The sequence below is a fragment of the Boleophthalmus pectinirostris genome, unplaced genomic scaffold (genome assembly GCF_026225935.1).
Source record: "Boleophthalmus pectinirostris isolate CB_2022bp ecotype Guang Dong unplaced genomic scaffold, ASM2622593v1 HiC_scaffold_9, whole genome shotgun sequence".
NCBI lineage: Eukaryota > Metazoa > Chordata > Actinopteri > Gobiiformes > Gobiidae > Boleophthalmus > Boleophthalmus pectinirostris.
Genome location: NW_026571541.1, coordinates 32,401,899 through 32,422,772, shown reverse-complemented (window position 1 = coordinate 32,422,772; position 20,874 = coordinate 32,401,899).

Below are 20,874 nucleotides of genomic sequence, written 5' to 3'. Positions count from 1 at the left end.
CAAAACTGTTGACAAATGCACAATAAATGAATAAAACAAACATAAATACTCTACAAAACACTGGACACTGTTCATTACACTGCTTTTTGAGTTTCATACTTTGCAAAAACATTTGGTAATTTATGTCTATACTCTTAAAACTATAGACTCCAGTAGTAGTAGTAGTAGTAGTAGTAGTAGTAGTAGTAGTTTGCCATCTTTTTAGCTACCTATTTAGAGATTATTACCATTTATATTTTTACTCTTTGTTATTATAATATATTGTGATGTGTGAGCTACTGTGTCCAAGTAATTTTCTATGAGCATCAATAGTCAAGTTTGTCTAAGTAGTAGTAATAATAATAGTTGTAGTAGTAGTAGTAGTAGTAGTAGTAGTAGTTTGCGATGTGTTTTGTTACTTTTTAGAATTTATTTCTAGCATTTACATATTTTTTCTCATTGTTATTGTAACATATTGTGATGTGTGAGCTACTGTGTCCAAGTAAATTCCCATGTGGATCAATAAAGTCCAAGTCTAGGTCTTAGTAGCAGTAATAGTAGTAGTAATAGTAGTAATAGTAGTAGTAGTTGTTGTTGTAGTAGTAATTGCAGTAGTAGTGACATCTGTGTGGTAGTGTTTAGTATAATAATAGTCAGTACAGTGACAGTACTAATACAGTAGTAGTAGTATATAAAGTTATATAGAGTACATGCAGTTCTTTATACTGTTTTGTGAATTTCATTTTTTCATTTTTTTTCAAATCTTACGTAATATTTTTTTTCAAAACATATTAACAGGCTCTACAGTAGTTGTACCAAAGTAAGCTAGAAAATAGTTACAAAATAAATAAATGTATTCAGTATTCAGTGTTGCCTTGTAAACAGAACAGTGAATAGTAATAGTAGTAGTAGTAGTAGTAGTTTGTGATATTTTTTTACTTTTTAGAATTTATTTCTAGCATTTATATTTTTTCTTATTGTTATTGTAACATATTGTGATATGTGAGTCCAAGTAATTTCCTATGTGGATCAACAAAATTTGTCGTAGTAGTAGTAGTAGTAGTAGTAGTCTTAGTCTTTGTAGTAGTAATAGTTAGTAGTAATAATAGTAGTAGCAGTAGTAGTAGTTTCCTATCTTTTTTGCTACTTATTTAGAATTTATTATTACCATTTATATTTTTTTTCTCTTTGTTACTGTAATATATTGTGTGTCCAAGTTATTTAAGTATATCTAAGTAGTCGTAGTAGTAGTAGTAGTAGTAGTAGTAGTAGTAGTAGTAGTAGTATGCAATCTTTTTTGCTACTTTTTAGAATTTATTTTTACCATTTGTATATTTTTTTTCTCTTTGTTACTGTAATACATTGGGTGTTCAAGTAATTTAAGTAGTAGTAGTAGTAGTAGTAGTAGTAGTAGTAGTAGTAGTAGTAGTAGTAGTGACATCTGTGTAGTAGTATTTCGCATAGTAGAATCAGTCTGGTGATAGTAGTTGTCTATAGAGCAGGTCTTTATACCGTTTTGTGAAGTTTTTTATATAATTATTATTTTTTCAAAACATATCATCAGGCTCAGGCTTTAGTCGTACCAGAGTAAGTTAGAAAATAAATGTACTGAGTATTCCAGCACTTATCCTCTGTCTTTCTTCTTTTTTTTTTTACTGTGTTGTCATTGTAAACAGAAGAGCGAACCCGTGAGAAACCAAAGTCCAGCCTGTAGAGCGCCGTACCTCCAGCGATCCTCTTGAGCAGCTGCTGCCTGGCGATGATCCTGCCCAGCCTGTAGCCCGAGCGCCTGCGCTGGTGGTCCATCCTGAGGTAAATCTCCCGGCTCTCCTCGCTCAGAACCCCCAGGCACTCCTCATTCTCCGAGATGTCCCTGAACATCTCACGCGGCGCGATCCCGGCAGCTTCCGATTCTCCTGCTCCCCGTGCGCTACAACTTCACATGGACACGCCGACGGTCTAGACAGAGCCAGCGCGGAGGACTGGGGAGGACTGAGGAGAGCGCAGGGGAACGGACGAAAGGGGAGGGGCGGTACTCGGGATCACGTGACCCGGGGTGGACCAATGGGAGGGCGGGACCTGCAGTACGGCCCACCTGGCAGGGCTGGAGCTCGTGCCTGTGTGAAAGGGCCCTGACTTCCCCCTTGGCTCTGGAGGGAAATATAAATACCAGAAGCATTCCAGTGCTGTGGGAGCGGAGAGGGGGAGGGGGCGGGCGTGGGAGTGGGTCTGGGACAGGCCTGTCTCTGTCCCGAACCATTCCAGTCGGGAAAAACGCGGAGAAAATATAAAATGTGGCCGTTAAATTTCCAATATTTTGCATTAAACTGTCTAACTTTTCTAGTGGAGCTTCCATCAAATGCTTTTTTCCCCCCCATATTGCTTTGTCCAGAATGTTCCACAGTATGTCATTAAACCTTTCTATCGTCATGGAACCCAAACCAGACCAAGTTACAGGTCAGATCTGCGAAGAGGCGACCCCGCTCACAGTCAGAATGTTTGTTTTTCTAGGTATTTTTAAGCTATAAAACCAGCTTTAATTGAATAAATGTAAATTAGAGCTGTTTAAAGTCACACTGTGGAACATTCTAAGCACACAGCAAAAACTGGAGGGTTCAAATTTTAGGGTAAAATATTTCAGAGTTGTTTTTAACACCAAAAGTGTTATTTTAACTATTTGAAAGTTAAATGGGGGTTTCGAGTTGGGGTTATTTGCCAGAGTTGATGTGGTTGACGTTAATTCAACTTCCTCTAGTGTTAATTCAACTTCTCTTAGTGTTAATTCAACTTCCCTCTAGTGTTAATTCAACTTCTCTTAGTGTTAATTCAACTTCCTCTAGTGTTAATTCAACTTCCTCTAGTGTTAATTCAACTTCTCTTAGTGTTAATTCAACTTCCTCTAGTGTTAATTCAACTTCTCTTAGTGTTAATTCAACTTCCTCTAGTGTTAATTCAACTTCTCTTAGTGTTAATTCAACTTCCTCTAGTGTTAATTCAACTTCTCTTAGTGTTAATTCAACTTCTCTTAGTGTTAATTCAACTTCCTCTAGTGTTAATTTGACTCCTCCCATTCACCACTTCAAACTCTTGTGAGAGAAGACCAGTTTGAACCAGTTCTGTACATAATTTCATCTTAAATAAACTAAAATAAAGTACAAATAAAATTAACCCCCTCTGTGTGTTGTTTAACTAAATCAGGATAACTCTACAAAGGACTTCGGGGTTAAACAGGAACTTTGGTCCAGTGTTCCTCAATTAACATTTCCAAAAATGTTAAATTAACTCTAGAACAGATTGGACTTATATAAACTCTGAGAAAATGTTAAAATTGATTCTGTGAGAGTCAATTTTAACACTCCAATTTCTGCTGTGCAGAGAAATAACATCTACAAAGAAATAAAAAGGTTAAAAGTTGCACATATAAGCATCGTTTTTTACGTTTTACATGTATGAATGTGGATGGTTTTGGCTGGGATATGTGTGGGTTAAGGATGTAACAAAATCCAAATCTCAAGGTACGATATTATCACAAAATGCATCTCATAGTTCGATATTTATTTCGATATTTTGGAAGAATTAACAGAATAGTACCTTTTTAAATACCTTGACCAGTCTTCAGTGTTGGATCATTACTCCCATATTCCAAGGAAATAAGACTTAAAAGTGCTTAAGTAAAGGATCATGGCTGATGCAGTTCCCTCTTTTTTAATAATTTTAAGTGAAAAACCTCGCAATTCGATATATTGTGATGGCCCAACGATATTATTGCGAAAGCTCTGACGATACCATATCACAATATTTCACTTATTGTTACATCCCTGTTGTGGGTGTGTGAGATTTTTATGCACTCTTTTTGTAAATGTCCATAGAGACTCTTATTTTTTCATCTTTTATTATTTATTTGTTGCTGCCTTTGCACTGAACGAGGACTGCGCTTAATTTCGTCGTATTTGTTACGATGACAATAAAGATATTCAGTTCTTCAACGCAACTTTAAACCAAAACCAACAAAAAAGTTCAGTCGTCGTCTCCTCCTCTTAAAAGGAACTTACGGTAACTTTAATTTGTTTCACGTTCTACCCTGATTTTATTTGTTTACATTTTTTTATTTGCCAGCTTTTATACACCTTCTTTTGCTACGTTAAGGTGTTTTGTTTCGTAAAAATAAAAAAGGTGCTGGTACAGGGAGAGCAAAGAGAGAGCCCAGGTCAGAAGCTGTTGTGTTGTGTGTGGTTTGTTTGTTTGGGGAATGCTAATGTCAAAGCCCCGCCCTGCCCCCGGTGTGAAGCCCTCAGCAGGCTCCCGGGCCCAGCAGGAGGTCAGGGCACAGCGTATACGCACAACCTGGAGGTGTTTGTGCGGAGGCAGGAGGTACGGAAGCCGATCGCACCTCCGCAAGACGAAATGTGAAGACTGAAAAGCGCCGCAGCTCCTCCCTGATCCACAGAGGAAACACAAAATCTCCCTACAACTGTATGTAGCAGATAATACTCCCTACAAATGTGCAACAACTCACCCGTGTGTAAAAGATAATACTTCCTACAACTGTGCAACTTAGCTGTATGTAGCACATAATACTCCCTACAACTGCACAACAACTCACTTTTATGTAACAGATAATACTCCCTACAACTGTACAACAACTCACCCGTATGTAACAGATAATACTCCCTACAGCTGTACAACTCAGCTTTATGTAACAGATAATACTCCCTACAACTGTACAATTCATCTTGATGTAAAAGATAATACTCCCTACCACTGTACAACTCACCCTTATGTAGCAAATAATACTCCCGACAACTGTGCAACAACTCACCCGTGTGTAAAAGATAATACTCCCTACAACTGTACAACAACTCACCCTTATGTGACATATAATACTCCCTACAACTGTACAACTCATCTTTATGTAACATATAATACTCCCTACAACTGTACAACAACTCATCCTTATGTAGCAAATAATACTCCCTACAACTGTACAACAACTCACCCTTATGTAGCAGATAATACTCCCTACAACTTTACAACAACTCACCCTTATGTGGCAGATAATACTCCCTACAACTGAACAACTCACCCTTATGTGACAGATAATACTCCCTACAACTGTACAACTCATCTTTATGTAACATATAATACTCCCTACAACTGTACAACAACTCATCCTTATGTAGCAAATAATACTCCCTACAACTGTACAACAACTCACCCTTATGTGGCAGATAATACTCCCTACAACTGAACAACTCACCCTTATGTTGCAGAAATACTCCCTACAAATGTACAACAACTCACCCTTATGTAAAAGATACTACTCCCTACAGCTTTTTCTCTTTGTTATTATATTATCTTGTGATGTGTGAGCTACTGTGTCCAAATAATGTCCCTTGTGGATCAATAAAGTTCGCCTAACCACCAATTTACACCAAAGCGTAACAGTGCGTAACACACATGAGCAGCACAACACAGGGGTGCAGTTATCACTAGTCAAAATACGTTGGAAATGAGCATGCGGTGTCAAAATAAACTTCCGATGCCCTTTCAAAATACGTTCTTTAACACCACTACAGTCGCGGATTATGGAAAGTTTACAGTCACGGAGCTATAGTTGCGTCCTTATTGGACCGCGTCACTGTGACTTGCGCCTTCCTGATTCGCCGGGTTCGTGACATCGGTCATGTGACGCTATTGCGGAAAACAGTTTAAACAAAGCATAGAAAAACGGGAAACAGCGACGCTAGAACTACTTACACAGAACAGACTCACCATCAGCAGAACATCCCTCTGTCACAGAAAGAACACTCATATTCCACTGAGTCGTGTCCTTTAGTTTGACAGAAGCTGAACCGCATCAGCGCAAAAGGAGTGAGCTGTTTTTTTGAGCCTTAGTTTATGCAAATTAGCCATGTGGTTTTAAGTTTCAGTTCTGTAAAATGTAAACAAATATGCTCAAAGCTGTGTGGATATTGAAGACTTGCGGACACAGAAACGACGTGTCTGGACGCAAATCGTTTCTGATATGGTGATACGGTGATTTGTTTCAGTGTAAATGTAACCTTAAAAGTACACGCGGATGCAGCTCTGCCTATGTCATTTGCTGCTGTCGCTCCTGTTGTAAATTCCGGGTAATTCCTTCTGTCTGTGTGAGAAGTACATTAACATTAGTATAATCCCGTGTAACTTAGGCTCCGTTCAGACTGCAGCCTGAAGTGACCCAAATCCGTTTTTTTGGCCCCTATGTGACCTGTATCTGATCTTTTAATGACAGTCTGAACGACACAGATCCGATTTTTTCAAATGTGACCCAGGACACTTGGATATGTGCTCCTAAAACCGACACATATCTGATCTTTTGACATGCAACTTCAGTTTGAACAGCCAAAGCGCATTCATCCACCTACACGTTATCAACAAGCCACAAACGTCACTATTCTGCGCTGAAGTAGGCGAAAATTGTTAATGAACTCCGTGTCACTGAAGCGAAGCACATCACCACTCACCACTCTTGGCTCCGTCTCCACATCCACACGTTCCTTTCAACGGACGTCGCCGCCGCTGTCCCACAAAACACCACGACCAAAAACCTCGTCCTTCTCCTTCTCAATCTCCTCCTTAAAACAAGTAAGTTGTTCATGTTCTGGCTCCGGTACGAGAGGAACTTTAAAATCTCCAGGTGCTCGATGCTGCGTCCATGTTTGGACAACTTCCGTAAACACAGAACACGCTCGCTGCGGTTGACGTCGTCATCGTGTCTCCAGTGCACATGCGGGACACTTTTGGGCCGTTTAATGTTCACACTGGAGTCACATACAAGTCACATTTAATTGGAAATGTGAACGACCTCGCAAAAACATCAGATTTCACAAAAAAATCAGAATTGAGCGTTAAGCCCTGCAGTCTGAACGCAGCCATAATGATGTGTACATGTTTGTCAATCACATCCATCATCACTGATTTGATATTTGACCCCCAAAAGGTTATAACCTGGCTCACCCCAGACGGATATGACACTGAAATCTACACGTATACATATTCTAGTCTGTGTAATGAAGGAGAAATTGTTAAAGTTTCAAAGCTGTCCCAATTCAAAGTCCGACAAAAAGCAGTAAGTGCACAGCTGTACAGTAAAAGAAAAGAGCAGTGACTGGAGCATCTTTCTTTGGTGATGTCAGTGCAAATTAAATGACACCGAGCTGAAAACGAGACCAACGTCAGCTCCACCGTCTCACACACATATACATATACAGATACACACAAACACACACAGACACACACACTCTATGACACACTCTGGGCACGGCGAAGAAAAGAAACACAAGTGTATCTGTGATAAGGCCGCATTCCACGGACAGACAACATCCAAACTAAACCACGACTTTCCAACAACAACCCAGAGCATTTTGTGTTTTTCTGTGACTCACTTTAAAACAATCCTACATTATATTACACAAAATGGATTCTTGTGAGCTTTTAGTCATGTTATAATGTCGTTTTTCTCATCACAAACAGACCTGGAGTTGTGTTTTGTTTCATTCACACACACGTTGGACACAGAAACCCAATATCAGACATGTCAAACTCAGACCTGTGCGTCAAATTTGGCTATAATTATATTTATTATACAGATCGGCTATGGAGACATTATTTATTTAAAATGTTGTTATCATTTTATATTTTGCTTGTTCTGGATTCAATATTTAAGCAAAACTATTATTAAACATTTATTTTAATAAGAAAAGGTTTAACATTACATATCTCGAAAGAAGAGAAAACATGCAGATGTTGTTGAAATTTTTCAATAAATATTTAGTTTGGCCCACGACTTATTCCCAGTTTTTAATTTTGCCCTATATATTAAAGCTGAGTTCTTCGAAAGTTGGAAATACATAGCTAAATAAATGTTTTAAAATGTGATTAAACAAAAAAAAAGATGACTAAACACCTCTAGAATACTACAAATAAAGACTACTGTATCTGTTTTTAGTGTCTTAAAGGCTGGATATCGAAAAACACATTAGTCTCCGTACTTTAATGAGGTTAGGAACAGTAATTTTCGGTCTCATTTCGTATTTTTTATGGAGTTTAAAAACCACAGTGAAGCACTTCCTGTATTACTGCATGACATCACAAGGTGGAACAAAGTATTTTATGTTTCGAAGAAGAACTCAGGTTAAATACGCAGGGTTTCTGTGTCCAACGTGTGTGAATGAAACGAAACAAAACACAACTCCAGCTCTGTTTGGGACGAGGAAACATTAGAACATAGATCGGAAAATACTAATGCCTAAATCATTCTTAATAAATCTACCGCAATTTCCCCAATACATGCCAATTGACTTGCATTTTGACATTTCACACCTGTATTCATTCAGCCAGGCCTATCCCATACCTCTCCGGCCCCTATACTCCGGCCCGGGCCCCTGCTCCGAAACTGTACACATGTGACATAACCAACCGCACAACATAAACACAAACACACACACACAAAGCTCTGAGTGTTCCTGTCCCCGTGCAAAATCCACATCAACTCACAAAACTACAGAGACCTCGATTCACAGCTCGACTCAATTCACTCTCCCCCCACGCGTTTACCCAACCTGCGATTTCAGAGAACCACGGTTACGCTTTGGGACTAGGATGAGTTCACTGGGCGGGTTAAAGGGCGACAGGTTTTCATGTTTTCTGGACTAATACCTTGGTAAATATTTTTCACGGTTTCACATCAGTTAAAAAGCTGAGAAGGAAAGTACGAAAATACAGGATACTAAAACGCAGAAGTCCCCAATCTATGTCATCAACGTGGAAAAGTCCAAAATACAGGGACAATTTATAAACAAAGAAGGCGCTTTTACTCATCCATCCATCCATTTTCTTCTGGTTATCTGGGGCCGGGTCACGGGGGCAGCAGTCTAAACAGGAACTCCCAGGCCTCCTTCACCCCAGACACTTCCTCCAGCTCCTCCAGGATGACCCCGAGGCGTTCCCAGGCCAGCCCAGAGACACAGTCCCTCCGGCGTGTCCTGGGTCTTCCTCGGGGCCTCCTTCCGGTGGGACATGCCCGGAATACCTCCCGAGGGACGCGCCCAGGAGGCATTTGGAACAGATGCCCGAGCCACCTCAGCTGCTCCTCTCGACGCGGAGAAGCAGCGGTTCTACTCCGAGCTCCTCCCGTGTGACAGAGCTCCTCACCCTATCTCGAAACTAATTTTGGCCACTTGTATCCACAATCTCGTCCTTTCGGTCATTACCTAAAGACCAAAGGTGAGGGTAGATTGACCGGTAATGTGAGGGGAGGATAGAGCACGAGCTTTTAATAACATTAATTCAATCAACAAGTTTTGGCCCTTGTTAACATGGTTGCCAGGAAACAGTTATGGAGTTAGATCTACCGTATTTTCCGCACTATTAGGCGCACTGTCATTGAATGGTTTATTTTCTAACTTTTTTCACAAATAAAACTTTAAACGAAACACAACAGTGTGATGGGTGAGTGGTTTTGTTTGTTTGTGGCGTTCACGGTGACTCTGGGCTTTGTTCAGTTGGGGCGTGTAGGGAGGGTGCTGTCTGGGACCAACGGATTGTCAGCGTGTTCGCAGTGACTCAGTTGTTCAGTCGTGTCTAGAAGTGGCACGTTGCACTCGCTTTTTCGGTTCGTTCCTCCGTTCCGTTCCTCGTCCAGGTGGAGTGACGAGTGTGTCTGCGGGTGTTTTTAGCTGCGCGGTCGCTGTCTGCTCCGTGTGTGTTTGCGGCTTTGTAGTTTACTGAAGTCGTGCTGGGACACCCGAGTGGATTCGTGTATAGGGCGCTCTGGCTTGTCGTCTTTTGATGGAGCTGGAGGCTTAAGAACGCGTCTAATAGCCCGGAAAATACAGTAATTAAGTCATATATTTCTTATTTCCATGTTTTTGAGCAAAATATGCCTTGCCCAAGTAGCCTGTAGATACACTGTATAAGCAACTCTTGAGGTCAAAATAAGTCTGCAAGTGTGTGGTTAGCATCCTAATTGCTGTGAACATTACTGTGACTGTGAGAGTTGTGTAAATAATAATAATTAAGATACTCAGAATGCTTAAGTTAAAGGAGGATTGACTAGATTTTTCAATTTTACGTGTATATTAGATTTTTATGATTCACTGATTTTGACTTTATTTGGTAGAATTATAACTGTTGTTCATATAAATTATAGTTTTACACTAAACAAGAAGCAAATTTGTGAAAAAAAAGTTGAAAAATGTCAATATAATCATCTGTATCTTTGTATATGTCACTGTTTCTTCTGTTTTTGTTGACTTTTATGTGAAGCTGAAGTAGTTTTAAACGTACTATAGAAAGAAACTTGAACTGAACTGAATTACTGTGTTGTAGTAAAATGAGTCAAATCTGTCAGAGTCACTTTAAGGCTGTAAAAATGAGGTACGGCGCTTTTACGTTTGCCCACACCTGGACTCATTCACACGGCGCGGTGCTAGAACAGGAAGCAGACGCAGAGAACAGAGTCCAGACACTTCCACGACGACAGAGAAAAGATGCATTGTAAAAAAAAATCAGTTAGACAGTGTGGGGAGCAGTGTATGTATGTGACTGGAAAATATGAGTCAACTGAATGAAGGAGGGCAGTGAGGGCAGGGCATGTTGCTTAATGATAGTTTAAGTTAAGTTTGCAAATAAGAACAGTCATTTATAAGGTTATCGTTTGCCAGAAAAGTTACATAATGCAGTTTTAATTATGGGAAATAAAACCGGTCTAAATGTGGAGTGAACCATCTGTGTACCATTTGTTGTTTTGTATTTCAATTAAGAACCAAAAACAATAAAAGGGGAAAACAGTTTGTTATTTCATTATTCCGTTTTAGTGTCAACCTCGATTTCCAATGTTTAATTTAAAGTTTATGTCAAATAGCACCAATCAAAAAACAGTCTTGGAACCTATTTCAATTTGGATATTTTATTCTCTCTGGTTTATTTGCCCCAGAAGTTCTGCTGCTAGAAGGATTTACCTGAGAAATCGTTGCAATTTTGAGGACATGTTTACTTTTGCGTCCTAAAGTCATTGAGTGTGTTTACATGCACAGCAATAACCCGGTTATTAGCCATACCCCGGTTATGTCAGTATTCGTGTTACTGCGTTTACATGCGCACTGAGAAACCGGGACACTCATATCCGCGTATACATGATCAAATGGAGTATCCCGGTTTCTTGACATAATCTTACAAATGTGCAGGCGCAAAAATTTACCTAAATCAATTTCATAAACCAGGAAAAATACAAACCGTGAGCTCCTTTAGCATAAGAAGCTAAGGAGCTACGAGATCTCCCACAATCCACTGTGCAGATTCTTCATTAAAATCTTCTGCATAAATAAACTCAACTTTACAACATATAAACCATAAACACTATAGAGCCACATCAGCCTGTTTGATCAGATCATTCAGCTGTGATCACATTTGTTTACGTTTTACAGAAACGAAACTTAAGACCGTTTGGCTAATTAGCATAAACTGTTAGCGGCGATAAAAACAACTCGCTCCTTGCGCCGCTGATGCGATCAGTTTCTTTTGGACTAAATGACACGACTCTGTGGATTATGTGTGTTATTTCTGTGACAGAAGAGGCGCTGATGATGGTAAGTGTGTTCCGTGCATATAGAGTATAGGAGATAGTTCATGTTTTAGCTTTTCAGCGTCACACGAGTGCAGATTGTACGAGTGCAGGTTTAGCGCAGCTCTTTATTTTACAGTCATTTCACTCGTTTGGTCACTTTATTTATGTTGGTCAATTTATTTATGTGACTACTGTTGTGGTGAAAGGCTGGAAAGTGTCTTTTGGACGCATGCGCACTCAACCTTATGTTGCAGTAACCGGGATACTGCGTATACATGCCACAAGTAACCCAGTTACTATCAGAAATAACCCAGCTACAGTAACCCGGTTTCTAATAACCGGGATACTGCCATAACCGGGTTACTGAAACCGGGTTACTGCGTATACATGCACCATCAAGAAACCGGGATACTCAAAAAACCCGATCATAACCGGGTTATTGATGTGCATGTATACGCACTCATTGTTGAACTCCATGAAGAGAAACGGGAAGCAGCGATAACCCCTCCTTTGTTCCTTTGTTCATGTTGACACATGGATCTATAATAAAAATAGTTTTTATTATAGATCCATGGTTGACACTGCGGCAGAAATTCCAGAGCAAATAAACCAGAGAGAATAAAATGTCAATATTAAAATAGGCACTGAGACATTGGACATAGAGCTCAAATTCAGTTTTTTTGTTTGACGCTAAAACGGAATAATGAAATAAACAGTTTTCCTATTTTATTGTTTTTCGTTCTTAATTGAAATTCAAAAGAACGAACGGTACATGGACCATGAACCTGTCCTAAATCAGAGGCAAACTCAGACTAAACCTGGACTTAACCCGGACTAAACACCCATATTTTTAACATATATACTGCAAATGAAACGTAATAATCCACAGAGCGGCTAAACCTGTTGAACTGTCTTCTTTATAAGTGCATGAAAAAGTTCCCAAGTCCTTTTCCTTGTTCTTCGTCTAGACAAACCAACGTGTCAGAGATCTAAAGTTACACATCTGTCAATCACGCTTCAGAACAAAGGACATACACGACAAAAGAATAAGCTAAAATGACCTGAATTAAGAAAGTAACGTTTTCTAACATTATCTGCCGACTTTTTGTACTTAAAATATGAAAATACATCTTGTTGCTACACTTTTACCACATAAAATAAGAAACGAAATGTAATGTTGCTTATTTCATTGGTAAAATAAAGTCAAATGTTCTTAATTTAAGCCATTTTAACTTATCTAGATATTGTTTTTTGCAGTGCACAGGTGTGGTAGTACGAGGGAAGATTGTGCACACAGGCTGAATATGATCTTGTAGTGTCGTAGTGCTAGAGACCGATCTTGGTCTCGAGACTGGCCTTGAGACCATTTTTTTTATTTTTTTTTTTTTGCGTTCTTGGTCTTGTCTCGGACTCGATTGTGTTTGGAACGATAAAGAGCGATAAAACGGAGATAGATTTATAAAAACATTGATATACATGTGCCAAAATAACCGTAAAATACAAATAAACTTAGAAAATGACAAAGATGGTTTCAATTTGGTCTCGGTCTTGTCTCGGTCTCGACCCTCAGAGGTCTTGGTCTTGTAAAATAAAATAAAAAAGATGTGAGAACAAAATTATGAACTTGATTGTCAAAATCTTGTCTTGTCTCAGTCAAATCCATATTGAACCAGGACTGAGTCAGGTCTCAAATCCATGCTGCACCAAGACTAAGTCAGGCCTAAATCTATGCTGAACCAGGACAAAACTAGGTCTAAATCCAAACTGAACCAGAACTAAACCAGCTCTAAATCCTGTTGAACCAGGATTGAGTCAGGTCTATGCTGAACTAGGACTTAAGCAGGGCCAAATCCTTACTGAATCAGGTCTGAGTCAGGTCTAAATCCACACTGAACCATGATTAAACCAGGTCTAAGTCCAGGCTGAACCAGGACTGAGTCAGGTCTAAATCCACACTGAACCATGATTAAACCAGGTCTAAGTCCAGGCTGAACCAGGACTGAGTCAGGTCTAAATCCACACTGAACCATGATTAAACCAGGTCTAAGTCCAGGCTGAACCAGGACTGAGTCAGGTCTAAATCCATTCTGAAACAGGATTGTCAGACCTAAATCCATGCTGAAACAGGACTAAACCAGCTCTAAATTCATAGTAAATCCTGACTAAAGCAGGTCCAAATCCTTACTGAACCAGGACTGAGTCAGGTCTAAATCCATGCTGCACGAGGACAAAACCAGGTCTAAGTCATGACTGAATCAGAACTGAGTCAGGTTCAAATCCAAAATGAACCATGACTAAACCAGCATTAAATCAATACTGAACCAGGACTGAGTCAGGTCTAAATCCATCCTGAACCAGGACAAAACCAGGTTTCAATCTATACTTAACCAGGACTGAGTCATGTCTATGCTGAACCAGGACTAAAGCAGGTCCAAATCCTTACTGAACCAGGACTGAGTCAGGTCTAAATCCACACTGAACCAGAACAAAACCAGCTCTAAATCCAGACTGAACCAGGACAGAGTCTGGTTTAAATCCATTCGGGACCAGGACTGAGCCAAATCTAAATCCATGCTGAACTAGGACTAAACCAGGTCTAAATCCAGACTGAACGAGAACTAAACCTGGCCTAAATCCACACTGAACCAGGACGAAACCGTAATATCAAAATCTCGTTTTGTCTCGTTCTCGTAGATCGAATCTCGTGTTTCATCTCGTTTTGTGAAAATCATATCTCGTCCCACTCCTCGTACATAAATTTGTGACAGCTGCGACTTATATTTTTCTACTTTCGACAAATTATTTCTGTTGTACAATGAGATTCAAACACATAGCTAAATAAATGTCAGAAATATGATGACCAAAGACATCTACAATATTACAAATACAAGACTACTTTATCTTATTTTTAGTGTCTTAGGGGCCAGACATGAAAACACACATTAGTCTCTCAGGTTTAGAACAGTAATTTTAGGTCTTTTTGGTCATTTTAGGGAGAAGAGAAGGAGGGAAAGAGAGACGAGAGAGAGAGGAGACTGTAGTATTTATGTATTACAGCAGTGAGGTCATGGACATGCGTGTACTCCGACAGATGTGAGTATTTTTAACCTCATGAGCAGCACTCTGCAGTCTGCACGTGCTCAGTTTAAACACGACTGCAAAACACACACACACACATAACCGTCTGGGGTTTATAAAGGACACACAAACAAATAATTTCATGTCGTTATCATAAAACTTTTGTCACGTTTATACTTACTTACAGTGTGAAAAGTAACCACAACTTTTACTACTCGCAGAACTACAATTTATGAAAAAGTTACTCAAGTACATGTGCAGTCTGGAGTAATATGAAGTGGCTTTAGTCTCTCTTGGGTTCCGTGTCCGGGCTCTGGTCCAGACTTTGGCGTTTGGCCTTGAGATGCTCGGAGTATGACCTCACCAGAACATGTGCACGAGAGAAACGCTGCAATCTGATATCACACGGGAGACACTGCCCCTGGTGGTGGATTTGTTTACTGCAGCAGATCAGGGTCAAGCTCAGTACACTGTAGAGCAGGGGTGTCAAACTCATTTTGGTCCAGGGGGCCGTATCCAACCGACTTTGATCCCAAAGGGGCCGGATCAGAAAACTCATGTCATATAAACCCCAAAAATAACAATAAGTTTAAATATTTGTGCAGAGAAACACAAATCTATTACAGAAATCTTTTTTAACTGATGAACTCTTTCTTTTACAAAATATTATAATATTATGAACAACCCGAAACTTTAAGAAAAATACAATTTCAACACAATGTTTTAACATGAACTTGTATGTAAATAGGAATAAGTCAATTTTTGTTGTAAAATCCTGCACTCGGCTCCACTTTTCTCATTGTTGGACATTTTTCTGATGAGGGTGTCACGGTCAACAGTCAAAACGATCGTCCTTTAAGAGCGTTTGGAAAGAGACAAGTCTTCATTTGTGCTGCTCTGGTGGGAGGGGCCACGTACAGAGACGCTGGAGACGCTGCTGTGATAAACACCACAGAAAATTAACAAGATTTTAATAGAAAATATAATTAAAATATTTTAGTAGAAAATCAGCCGAGGGCCAGATTAAAGGTCTTGGAGGGCCAGATCTGGCCCCTGGGCCTTATGTTTGACACCTGTGCTGTAGAGCAATCAGATAAAGGAATATAGTATAAATAAAGTATAAATAAAACATTTTCACTATTATTATTCATAATGCATCAAAACATAAGTCACAGAGCCCTTACCTTTTACTTTAGTTTAGTTTAGTTTAATTATTTAGTGTCATGCACCGTGTAGTTGGAACCTTGCCCAAATATTAGGATCTTTTTTTTTTTCTGTTTGTCCTTTAAACAAGACATAGCACTCGAGGATCATTACTGTATATTTGGGGCGTCTAAATCGTAATATTGATCTAAATGTACTTAATTAAAGAGACTAGTTTACTGACGTTCAAGTTGAAAACTACGGAGCTGATTCCCCCCTGCCTCTTTACCTTACATCAGTATAAACATCATAACAATAGTCCCAGCTGGAGATTCTTATAGAAAACAGTGGATATTTTTTTTTGTATTTGCTCTGAAATGATGTAAATCCAGCGTTTAATTACGTCATTCTACTAAGTTTTACCTCATCCATGTTTTTGAGTTGCGTTAGTTCCTCTTAATTTAAAAATAATATATAAAAAAATGGTTAAAATTACTCAAAAATAAGATCATGTTACATCGACTTGACATAATTAAGGTTCTAAAACTTTGAGTATACACAACTTAATCTATTTAATGACTTTGAATGTTCTGGTTTGCAGTGTAAGACACTTATAAGACACATAAAACAATCAGCAGAACAAATCACACATCAAAACATGAAGCGTCGTCTATCGGAGGTCCCAGGCTTTCAACTCGAACTGAGCCAGCTTGAAAACATTACAGTAAAACAAATACTCCAGTCTCTCCTCATCAGACTTCACAAATAAACAGAACGAGACATTAGACAACAACTGACAGCGCAGGTCATGATACAAAGGACAGCAGCGCAGAAAATGCGTTTAATTTCTCAAGACGATTATCCAATCTGAGAGCAGAATGAGCCTCACGCGAGACTCTCACTTGGGTTGCCAGGTCCAAAGTCGAAATCCAGTTGCAATTTGCAGCAGCGTATGTCCTTACGTGAAGAATAAGACAAACTTTTATGTGTTCTCTATCTGCAGGTTAAAGCTTTGGTTCAGTGGTGATCGCAGAAGCTTTTTAAAACGGTAAGAGCATAGAACCTTCTGTAGATTTCTTATTTCTCAGTGTAATATAAAATACTTAAATATTCAGATCCAGTCCACATTCCTCAGTCGTGTAACTTTATGAAATATTAACACGTGTAAATGAGGCTCGGAGAAGAATCGAGCATAAAAAACAATACAAAAGCTCACAGAAAACATCACACTGCCACCTGTTGGTTTCACTTTCTCTGCTTATATCTACTTTTTTTTTTTAAATAAGTAAAAGCATCATGTCATACAGTACTGACTCAATGTTCATGTTTGACTCTTGAGAGCTTTAAGTCTTGTTAGAATGCTGTTTCCTCATCACAAACAGACCTGGAGCTGTATTTTTGTTTCATTCACATGTTTAACACACAAAACCTGTATATTTAGATTAAGTTCTTTTCTCAAATAGGGAAAAACTGTCATACAGAATGTGCTCCACTGTGTTTTTAAGCTCCACACACCTTCAAGAGAATCACTTGGATAATTTCAGCTCAGGAATTTCTAACCTCTACTAAACCAAAAGGTCAAATGAGGTGTTAACTTGAAAACATTTTGAGCTTTGGAGATGCAGACAGACTAATAATAAAGGATTACTCAAACATGTGAATGAAACGAAACAAAATTCCAGCTCTGTTTTTGGCAAAGAAACAGCATCTAACAAGACTTAAAGCTCATAAGAGTGAAACTTTAACAGTGAGTCAGTACCGTCTGCAGCTTTATGACATCCTGTTTTAACTTATTAAAAAAGAAACTGTAGATTTATGAGCAGAGAAAGTGAAACCAACAGGTGGCACTGTGATGTTTTCTGTGAGCTTTTGTATTGCTTTTTCTTCTCCGAGCCTCATTTACATGTGTTAATATTTCATAAAGTTACACGACTGAGGAATGTGGACTGGATCTGACCGGCCTCTCGGACTAGACGTGTCAGAGACTAATCCAAGGGCCAAAACAGGACTAAACAAGGTCTACATCCAGACAGAACCAGGACTAAACCAGGTCTAAATCCAAACTGAACCAGGACTAAACTATGTCTAAATCCATGCTGAACCAGGACTAAACCAGGTGTTAATCCACACAGAACCAGGACTAAACCAGCTCTAAATCCATACTGAACCAGATCAAAGCCAGGTCTAAATCCAGACTGAACCAGGACCAAGTCAAGTCTAAATCCAGACTGAACCAGGAACCAAACCAAGTCAAGTCTAAATCCAGACTGAACCAGGACCAAGTCAAGTCTAAATCCAGACTGAACCAGGACTAAACTATGTCTAAATCCATGCTGAACCAGGACTAAACCAGCTCTAAATCCATACTGAACCAGATCAAAGCCAGGTCTAAATCCAGACTGAACCAGGACCAAGTCAAGTCTAAATCCAGACTGAACCAGGACTAAACCAGGTTTTAATCCATACTGAATCAGAGCTAAACTAGGCCTAAATAAATACTGAACCAGGACTGAGTAAGGTCTAAATCCATGCTGAACCAGGAATAAACCAGGTCTAAATCCATACAGAACAAAGATTAAACCAGCTCAAAATCCATACTGAACCAGGTCTGAGTCAGGTCTAAAGCCAGACTGAACCAGAACTGAGTCAGGTCTAAATCCAGACTGAACCAGGACAGAGTCAGGTATAAATCCATACTGAACCAGGACAGAGTCAGGTATAAATCCAGACTGAACTAGGACTAAACCAGTTCGAACTGTACACTAAACCACAAATGAGTCAGGTCTAAATCCAGACAACCAGGACTAAACCAGTTCTAAATCCACACTGAACAAAGATTAAACCAGCTCAAAATCCATACTGAACTAGGACTGAGTCAGGTCTGAAACCATACTGAACCAGAACTAGACCAAGTCTCAATTGAGACTGAACCAGGACAAAAACAGGTCTAAATTCTTACTGAACCAGATCTAAACCAGCTCTAAATCCATGCTGAACCAGGACTATACCAGGTCTAAGTCTATACTGAACCAAGACTGAGTCAGGTCTAAATTTATGCTGGACCAGGACTAAATCAGGCCCAGAACCATACTGAACCAGGGTTGAGTCAGGTCTAAATCCACGCTGAACCAGGACTGAGTCAGGACTTGAACCAACACAAACCAAGTCTGCAAGTGACAAAAGTTTTATGTCGACAATATGAAATTATTTAAGAGGAACCACAACTTTTATTTAAGCATAATACTGTTACTTCAATTAAAATATTACTACAGTATTTGCTAGAAAAGTACTCTGAAAAGTACAATTTATTTTAAAAGTTATGTATGTAAATGTAACTGAAGTACCCACTACTGGACAAGACCAGGACTAAACCAGGACTAAACCAGGACCAAACCAAATCTACAAACCACAAATCATTTCCAACATTCAAAAACATCTTGTAAAAACTTTGTGGAATTACAGCGTGCACCAGTAATTTTCTAATAAGTGACCAAAAATACACTAAAAATTAAACGAATTCACGTCAATATTGTGAAACAGAACACACACACGCCAGAGTTACACGTGATTTTCCAAGACAAGTCATGGAAACATACAGTATAAACACTGTTTCGTAGCGCCCTCCTGCGGCAAAACGAGGAACTCCGTTATTTTAACCACAGCTCCCAATGACATAATATTTACTCCAAACGAGTCCCGATACAAGCACGTTTTACGCAGCTTTTCAAAAATATTACGAAACCAAAAAAATGCAATAAAAGCGTTTAAATGTGCCCAAGTATGACCCCCGAGTCCTGCGCGTCTCAAGCCGGTTCAGCGACACTTTCCCCCGGGTTTTGTGTACTGACCTGCCAGCCTCCTCTCCCGCACGTTCCTCCAGATCAGACCCCAGGCTTTGGACGTGGAGCTCCGCAAGTGCTCACTGAACGAGCGACGGAGCTTGAGTTTGGCGAGCGAGTCCCGTTTGGAAGTCATGACCAAAACCGTGCGCTCGGACATAACCCAAAAAAAAAAGTCACTCCAGCGTCTCCAAATTACGCACGGAGAGGGTCACTTTGGATCCAAGCGCGACCACTCCAGACGCGCGGGCATGGTGCAAGAAAGTATTCCCCCCTTCGAAGTGGTGAAAACAGAAAAGTTGCACAGTTTCGTTCACCAAAAAAAAAAAAAAAAAAAAAAAAAAAAAAGCGCAGAGGATCGATGTGTGTGCGTGGACCGTGAGCGCGCGTGTGAGCAGACGCACGCATGCAGCTCCACGGCACAAGGACGCGTTTAGGGACAGTGGGAAAAGGGGCGTGCGAGAGGGAAACGTCAAATAGGTGTTACGCCATGCACTGAAGTTTGGAAAATGTGCAGTTTTACGTTAAATACGAACATACGGTGCCTAAAATGCCTAAAATATTTACGTAAAAATATACTGATGCAAAAAATTAATAAATAAATAATAATAAAACACTCATTTCATTTAATAACTAGACTAATTAATATCGGCATTTAATAACACTGAAATAAACTAGATATTCGTTCTTTTGAATATCAAATAAGAACAAAAAACAATAACAGTTTGTTTTTTCCTTTTTCCGTTTTAGTGTCAAGATTTCGACCTCTGTTTCCAATATTTAATTTAAAGTTTTTTCAAAATATTTCAAATTATGCCAATCCCCAGTCTCGGTGCCTATTTTAATTTTGATATTTTATTCTCTCCGGAAGTTCTGCTGCTTAGTGAATTCAGTGTCAACCGTGGATCTATAATAAAAATTATTTATAGTTTTATGATGTCAACTGAACAAAGTTTATCTAGCTACTTGTTTCTTGTCATGGAGTTCAACAATGACTTTCTAAGATGTAAAAGTAAACGCGTCGCGATAAAAGAAGACGACATGTTTGTTCACAAAATTGCGATTTTTCAGGTAAGTTCTTCTAGCAGCAGAATTTTCGGGGCAAATAAACCAGAGAGAATAAAACTGAAATAAGCACCAAGACTGTTTTTTCATTAGGGCTATTTGAAATAAACTTTAAATTAAATGTTGGAAATTGAGGTCAAAATCTGTTTTTTTTGTTTGACA